This window comes from Sinocyclocheilus rhinocerous, unplaced genomic scaffold (assembly GCF_001515625.1).
Source record: "Sinocyclocheilus rhinocerous isolate Xijiao unplaced genomic scaffold, SAMN03320098_v1.1 scaffold209, whole genome shotgun sequence".
Classification (NCBI taxonomy): Eukaryota; Metazoa; Chordata; class Actinopteri; order Cypriniformes; family Cyprinidae; genus Sinocyclocheilus; species Sinocyclocheilus rhinocerous.
The window spans coordinates 5,331-14,097 of record NW_015652267.1 but is presented as its reverse complement, the minus strand read 5'-3'; the positions used below and the strand labels follow the sequence as shown (position 1 = coordinate 14,097).

The 8,767-nt window shown below is 37.8% G+C and overlaps 1 long non-coding RNA gene across 1 annotated transcript in view; it reads left to right on the top strand.

Moving 5' to 3' along the window:
• The window catches only part of LOC107714250 (uncharacterized), an 11,309-nt gene extending 3,603 nt beyond the window's left edge, over positions 1–7,706 (top strand). The window contains exons 2-3 of the long non-coding RNA XR_001636971.1: positions 7,368–7,441; positions 7,652–7,706. This is a non-coding gene — a long non-coding RNA (uncharacterized LOC107714250). The remainder of the gene's footprint in view (positions 1–7,367; positions 7,442–7,651) is intronic.
• Positions 7,707–8,767: the final 1,061 nt, after the last annotated feature.

Below are 8,767 nucleotides of genomic sequence, written 5' to 3'. Positions count from 1 at the left end.
TTTTTTTATGTTCAACAGAAGAAAGGAACTCATAAATGTCAACTAAACAAAAATTTGGGTCAACTATTGCTTTAACATTTAGAATGGAATAGAGAGTGAAGAAACTATTTATTTGAATGGAGAAAACTGCTGAAAAAATGCCACACACAATTTTATCAATCCATAAAAACTTAATTTGCATGTTTACATTCCACATTTTGTATCACACTCCAGTATATATTATTTACCTTTAAAAATAACAGAAACAGTGACTCCAACATTTTTTTCAAATATTGCTTTTCAAGTTCAATTATTTAGCAATAAATACAAAGATTGCTTTGTATCTGCCCCCCCCCCAAAGAATATTGGGGTGCTCCACCTCATTCCTGTACAAGAGGTCCAAGTTGCTTGGTTTGTCAGTCAGGAGCAGAATGGCAGGAGTGAATGATGAAGAACTTGAAAATGTAGTAAGACGACTTCAGTGCCAGGATCCAAATTCTGGGAATGAGGTAAGCCTTGTTGGTCTCACTTTAAAGTCTGAACTTAAAGTTCATAAAGTAATTAATATAACTTTTTTTTTTTTGGTATTCAATACACCCATTTTAGATGATGCGAGCCTTGATGGTAGCAGAAGGATTGAGGGTTTCACGGCATAGGGTGCGTGAGATGTTGGTTTGTGTCAACCCAGCAGCTGCTGCAAGGAGATGGAGTAGCACAGTGGCTCGAAGAGTGTTTCACGTGCCCTTTCCCAACAGTCTGTGGCACATTGATGGCAACATGCGCCTCATAAGGTTAGTTAAATTACAGGTAGTTGAGATTCTGTCAATGCATCATAAAAATAGCGTGACAGTGCAGACCTTCATTAGCCAATTCTTGCAGGTTAATGGAAACTACAGCCAAATGTAAATGCACACCTGAATAATACCCCAACCATATATGCGGATTGAATGTTTAATTTCAGTTAAAAGTTGGTTCTCCTTTCACTGTTGTTTTGGCCATTCCAAAGCTTTTGTAACTGAATATCAATGTACACTCTTAAAAATAAAGGGGCTTCAAAAGGTTCTTCAAGTGATGCCATAGAAGAACCTTTTTGTCTAAATGGTTCCATAAAGAACCTTTAACATCTGAAGAACCTTTCTGTTTCACAAAAGGTTCTTTGTGGCGAAATAAGGTTCTTCAGATTACAAAAAGGTAAGAAAGAGATGGTTCTTTAAAGAACCATCTCTTTCTTACCTTTTTGTAATCTGAAGAACCTTATTTCGCCACAAAGAACCTTTTGTGAAACAGAAAGGTTCTTCAGATGTTAAAGGTTCTTTATGGAACCATTTAGACAAAAAGGTTCTTCTATGGCATCGTGAAGCACCTTTATTTTTAAGAGTGTATGCAGTAAGATTTGGCCTGTCTGGCAGTAATTTTTGGCCATATTGTCACTGAGCACAAAAAAATTGACTTCTTACATTATTCAGTGTTGTGGTAAATGTTCATTTTAAATATGAGGACTTTAAATATGTAGGTTTGATTTTGTTTTATCAGGTTTAGTTTACAGCTAAACCTTTATTCTAAGTGTACAAATAATCATATACTACAATCTAAAGTAATGGATAAAAAATGATAAATGAATGGTGTAGTCATGAATTAAGAAGTGGAATCATTCTCGCTGAAATTTTGGTGCTTCCCTAATTCGATGTTTTAATAAGATTAGATTAGTTGTCTGGTCCCCTTCAAAAAATGCACACAGATCATCAAAAGCATTCTCTCGCGCTCCCCTGCTGGTCGGTCTGTGCACCCCTAGGGGTGCGCGCACCCCAGTTTGGGAACCGCTGCTCTAGGGTAAGGTCAGATCATGGAGGCGAGAACTTACAAGTAACCTTCTTCACATTGAGCGTTTGTGGAGGGATGTATTTTTACACGTATTGCAACCAATCTATAGCATGTTCTACAGTCTTGAGGATTCTGAACTTTTGGATCCCAGCAATGACATTCACAAACTTTCACTCCACGTAGTTTTTCTTCCACATATACAAAGTAGACTTCAGCACTTCAAAGAGGCATGGAATCACCATGCTTTGCGCACAGAAAATAATAAAACACCAACACAAATATGGACAGAGGGAATGCTCTCAAGCAGGGGAACTGACAGCACAGCCATCAACAATGTGTTTGGAGACAATCCTTATAGGCCTGAAAATTTACATGAACTCCTGGCTCAACATGTCATCGAGTCTTTGCCCACAGCTGAAAATGAAGAGATCCCAGCTGTAACTGTAGAGCAGCCTCAAATAAGCCTTACTCGGCAGCAAATGGAAACCGTTTCCCATGCTCTTGACCATATTACAGATTTGAAGATGAAGTTTCAGGTGTGTTGTGCAGAAATTGCTAATGTTTTGGCAAATTAGTGTTACAGACTCTTTCTTTTTTAACATTTTTAACTGTAACATGGCAACAGTCTGTTGAACATTAAGTTGATGCTTTCAGTAGTCACATACATTGAACTAAGTTGATGCTTTCAGTGGTCACATACATTGAACTAAGTTGATGCTTTCAGTAGTCACATACATTGAACTAAGTTGATGCTTTCAGTGGTCACATACATTGAACTAAGTTGATGCTTTCAGTAGTCACATACATTGAACTAAGTTGATGCTTTCAGTAGTCACATACATTGAACTAAGTTGATGCTTTCAGTAGTCACATACATTGAACTAAGTTGATGCTTTCAGTGGTCACATACATTGAACAAAATTGATGCTTTCAGTAGTCACATACATTGAACAAAGTTCAAATGAAAAACAAGTGGACAAAAATGAAGTAAGACCTGAACAAACTAAAAAATTATGTAATGTAGCAGTTTTTCCTCAAACACACATATGTATAATGAAAAATGAGTTTTCTTTTGGAACGGATGCACATCTCAAACATGTAGCTATTTGACGGAACAGTGATTCTTAAAGGGAATAACAACGTCTACTCTGCTGTAAGTGTATCTAAAGTTATGTTATGTACTTTATATTAAAAGCTAACATTAAAACAGTTTAAAGAAAGATGAGATTTCCATTATGTCTGTGCAAACCATGACTAATTTCTCTTTTTTTGTCTTAACTGTTCTAGTCTAGATTTAAACTAGTTCAGGCAACACCAAAACCTGGGCTCTGCACAGTTCCTTCTGTCATGTGTTTTTTGAACATTTCATACTTTCAGTAGTCAACGACATTGAACAAAGTTTAAATGAAAAACAAGTGGACAAAAATGAAACAAGACTTGAACTGTAAAAATTTGAGTCATGTAACAGTAAATGCATATGCATAATGAAAAACAATGAGTTTTCTTTTGGAACGAATGCACATCTCAAACATGTATTTGACGTAACAGTGCTTCTTAAAGGGAACCATAAGGTCTACTCTGCTGTAACTGCACCTAAAATTATTTTATGTACTTTATATGAAAAGCTAACATTAAAACAGTTTAAAGACAGATGAGATTTCCATTATGTCTGTGCAAACCATGACTAATTTCTCATTTTTAGTCTAGATTAAAACTAGTTCAGGCAACACCAAAACCTGGGCTCTGCACAATTCCTTCTGTCATGTGTTTCTTGAACATTTCATACTCGGTGTGTATTGGCAGGCGAAGTACAATGAGGCAAGTATTGGCCTCTGGAAAAAAATTTCCATCTTGATGGAGGAACTCTATTTGTGGGTGGTGGGGGAAACCCAGCGGTGGTACTGTGGAGGCTCCAGTGGCAAACTCCATGATCATCTCCAGAGTGACTGTATTACTTCTGCAAAACATATAAATCTGTCATTGATTTTTAAGATTTTAGATTTTTTCAATCTTCCCTTTTCAGAGGACCACCAACAAATAAAAAATGAACTATCATTATCAGAGGCTTAAAAGGTACACTATATAACTTTGGCACTCTAGCGAATAATAAAACTGCATGTGTCTTGTGCAATAACACTGTAGTGGGAGTTATTTCTCTCTGTTTATGTATAAAAGTCATACAGGTACTGGCTTTCGCCACAGAGGTTGGCGTCCCATTTGGATCAAAACAGTCTGAATATAAACACTTACTATATAGTCATAGTGATTCAGGATAGGACATGCAGTTTTGAAGATGGATTCATGATGTACTTGCTCATTATATCAATATGAACAAAAAAAAAAAAGTTACCTAAAGCTACCAAAAACCATAGTGTACCTGTAACAATACATCAAATCATGACATACCTTCAACATCTATCAACCAGTCTCTCCAGTGTCATATGGTCTGGTTTTCTCTAGCCCTCCTGTTGCTGCCTTGTGGGGAGAAGATTACATTAAAAATACTGCAGAGGTCCTTTGCCTGGAGGGGCTTCTCATCACTGACAAACATGTCATAAAACAATGCAGAATTTTTCTGCATCTCATCCAGTAAACCAAGAGTTTGCAAACCTTCTGAAAACCTGTGTAACAAACAAAGCATTCAAAATAAGTTTCAAGCTAATGATATATGCTGATACACAGTGCCTTGCGAAAGTATTCATACCCCTTGATTTTTTTTTTACATTTTATGTTGCTGCCTTATGATAAACTTCTTTAAATTACTTTTTTTTCCACATCAGTCTACACTCCATACACCAGTGGTTCCCAATCCTGGTCCTTGAGAACCCCCAACACTGCACGTTTTTGGTGTCTCTTTTATCTGACACTCACATTTGAGGTCTTGGAGTCTTCACTAATGAGCTGATGAGTTGAATCAGGTGTGTTTGAATAGGGAGACATCTAAAATGTGCAGTGTAGTTGAATCGTGTGTGTTTGAATAGGGAGACATCTAAAATGTGCAGTGTTGGGGGTTCTCCAGGACCAGGATTGGGAACCACTGCCATACACCATACTGACAAAGTAAAAACAGAATTGTCACAACTTCGTAAATTTATAAAAATTAAAAAAAAACACTGAAATAAGTACATTGTATAAGTATTCATACCCTTAACTAAATATTTAGCTGAAGCAAGAAACCTTAACAGCCTCAAGTCTTTTTTTGTTTGATGCGACAAGCTTTGCTCATCAGCATTTTGCAATTATCTGCCATTCTTCACCTCATCTGTTCACCTCTCAAACTCTGTCAGGTTGGATGGGGGCAGATGCACATTTTCAGATTTCTCCAGAAATATTTGATTGGGTTCAATCCCAGGCTCTGGCTGGGCCACTCAAGAACATTCACACAGTTGTCTATAAGCCACTCTTGCTGTGTGCGTAGGGTCATAGTCCTGTTGGAAGGTGAACCTTCTGCCCAGTCTGAGGTTCTGAATGCTCTGGACTGGGTTTTCATTAAGGCTATCTCTATATTTTGCTGCACTGAGCGTTTCTTCTACTCTAATGAGTCCCTCAGTCCCTGCTGCTGAAAAACAGCCCCACAGCATGAGGCTGCTACCAGCACACTTTACTTTTGGGATGGTACTCTGCAGGTGATCAGCGGAGCTGGTTTCCTTCAAACATGATGCTTAGAATTGAGGTTCATCAGACCAGAGAATCTTGTTTCTCGGAGTCTGAGGGTCCTTTAGGTGCTTTTTTGTAAATTCCAAGTGTGTTTTCATGTGTCTTAACTGAAAAGAGGATTGAGTTTGGCCACACCACCATAAAGACTGGATTGGTAGAGTGTTGCAGCGATGTTTGTCCTTCTGTAGATTTCTCCTATCTCCACATATGATCATGGAGCTCAAGTAGAGTGACCATCAGGTTCTTGGTCACCATGCTAACCAAAGCCCTTCTCCATCAATTGCTCAGTTTGGCCATTCTCATCACTAACGAACATGTCATAAAACAATGCAGAATTTTTCTGCATCTCATCCAGTAAACCAAGAGTTTGCAACCCTTCTGAAAACCTGTGTAACAAACAAAGCATTCAAAATAAGTTTCAAGCTAATGATATATGCTGATATATATTGTCAGGAAAGGAAAGGAAAGGCACTTACTGTTCCAAGGCAGCTTGCAGTCTTCCATTCACAAAGAACTCTGCAGCCGACTGGGCTATAGAGAGTTCATTTCTGTCAGGCTTGATACATATCTCAAGGCACCAATGATACTTAAACTGTCTGCTGCCTCTGTAATGGCACAATTCTTAAGCATCTCCTCACCTTGATTAGTTGCTCCCTCAATGTATGATCTCCAACCTCATCCAACGAGGCAGGGGATGTTGGCATACCACAGATCTGCTGAAAAAGCCTTTCAGAGAAGAAATGTGGGCCAACTCCTCCATGGACAACACACACAGCAATCATCTTCCCAATTACTGTGTATAACCTAGTCTGCAAAGCTAAAGTAAAACAAAGAAGAAACCTTCATATCAGAAATTCCTATAGAACAATTATTCATGTTTTTAAAAGTTAAAAAAATTCCCCCAATCATCACAGGCTTAATGTTTAGTATTTGGATTCAAGTGATCTGATCACAAGCGGACAGGTAAAAAAAAAAAAACTGTCATCCTTTTTTTTCTAATGTAACACAGTGAGGCACACAGTCCTGAAATCATAGACCTTTACCAATCCAAACAAGTGATTAAGAGAGAGAAATTTATGCAGGACTCCACACTTACGTTTATTTTTAGGAGCACTTGTGGAGCACAGAAAAAAAAAATTCAGGAGCACCTTCTGATCAATAATCAATTAATCATTCAAGAGGTAATATTTGACTCCCTAAAGTGATTTACAAGGGGAATTTTTGTAACTTTTTAATGTAACTTTATTGAAAGTATGTCATCTTATGTCAAATTCAAAAGTGTATATTTATAAGCTTTTTTCAAAATTTATAATAAAAAAAACCAGAATAAGAATAAGTTATTTTACTGATCAAAAACAAAAAGTATTAACAAAAATCATTTGCACTACAGAGGTGGCACAGAAGAACACAAAAGTGGCATGTAGGTATATTTACAGACATTTAATGAGGCTCAGAGGTGGCATGAGTGCAATTAAATTCATAAATTCATGTTTAGAATGTTTTAAATATAAAACTGACTGTCTATGAAAAATTAAAAGCTTTCACTCATCATCACAATTTCACAAAGTTCCATTATAATCAGTGAATATCTTATTTACATCGTGTCTGCTTCATTTGTTATAATGAGAAGATTCGTGAACTTGCATAACTCAGCACATTACTCAACGCTGCAAAAACACGTTGTAAGTAGAAATCATTGAAGCTCCCCGAGCAAATATGCTGATTGGGGTCAGGCGCACTGGTGCTCCTAAATATTTTTTTCATAGTTGCACGCAGTAGTTTTCAGAAATTGTCACACTGTAGAGCCCTCATTAATGTGATTATGTGGGTAGGTTTTTTTCCTACTATGGCAGTAAATGAAATGGGTAACGGTTACCCATATTTTTCAAAATATCTTTTGTGTTCAACAGTAGAAACTCCGTAGAAAAACTGATTTTGAACAACCTGAGGGTGTTCCAGCATCTGCTAAATGCATGAGTAAATGGTGAGTAAATGTAATTTTTTTTAAGAGAACTATCCCTTAAAGTGCACTTGCAAACTCTTACTTGCAGTGCTTTCATGATGCAAAATTAGTAACCTCTCTGATTCGTGGATCTCACATCAAGCATCTCACAGCCAGTCATAACACACACAATTCTACCATTATATTTAGCATTACAACATAACCTGACACAAAAGTGTTTTGTTTTGGCAGGCGTACTGACCTTGAGTGTCAAGAGCCAAACTCCGATCTTTCTCATGGCCCAGGAAAATCTTTGACTGATGGATGGCTCGCATCAACAGCCGCATGTATTCTCTTGATGGGCCACCTTCATCCACTGCCCCTTCACCTTTCTGCTCAGCATCAACAAAAACTATATCCAGTTTTGCTTCTGGGTTAAATCTTCGCCGCTTGAATGCTTGCAGACTGCACTGCAGTATGTTTTCTCTGCATATGTTGATTTGGTTCACTGTTGGGCAGAGGTTTTCATCAACTTTACTTAGCAGTTTTTTTAGAATGGTTTGTAGGTCAACCCTGCAAGAGATAAAGATTGGACAGGTTTCAGTCAAATGCTGAACACTTTTGTATGTTTTCAAATATTGCTAGTTGCATAAAGACCCGTTCAGACATACAGAGACTTCCAAGGACAAAGCATTTGCTGGCGGCTTTGGAGACATAGGCTAAGTGACAGCAACCACTGCCTACAGGGTGTAGGCATGTACAGCTATGCAACAAATTTGAGAAAAGTTTAACCGATAGGAGTGAAGACTGTCATTATAGCTCTCATGTAACCCATCTTAAAGGGGTCATATGATGCGGCTAAAAAGAACATTATTTTGTGTATTTGGTGTAATGAAATGTGTTTATGCGGTTTAAGGTTCAAAAAACACATTATTTTCCACATACTGTACATTATTGTTTCTCCTCTATGCCCCGCCTTTCTGAAAAGCATCGATTTTTATAAAGCTCATCGGTCTGAAAAAGCGAGGTGTGCTGTGATTGGCCAGCTATCCAGTGCATTATGATTGGCCGAATACCTCAAGCGTGAGACGGAAATGTTACGCCCCTCACATACCGTGTCCGGCCGGAGCGACGAGACATAAACATTAAAACCCATTACAAACGAGGCATTTGTTGCAACCAGTGGGGACATAATTACTGATTATAATGACTTATACTGTCTTTTTACGCGTTACGTTGCGCCGCGTAAACATAAAACCCTGTCTGCATTTGTGATCAGAGAAATGACAAACAACAAGTGCTAACGTTAATCCACACTGCCCAAAACTCGCGTTTGAATCATCAGTGGCAAATCCTTAAAATGAAAAC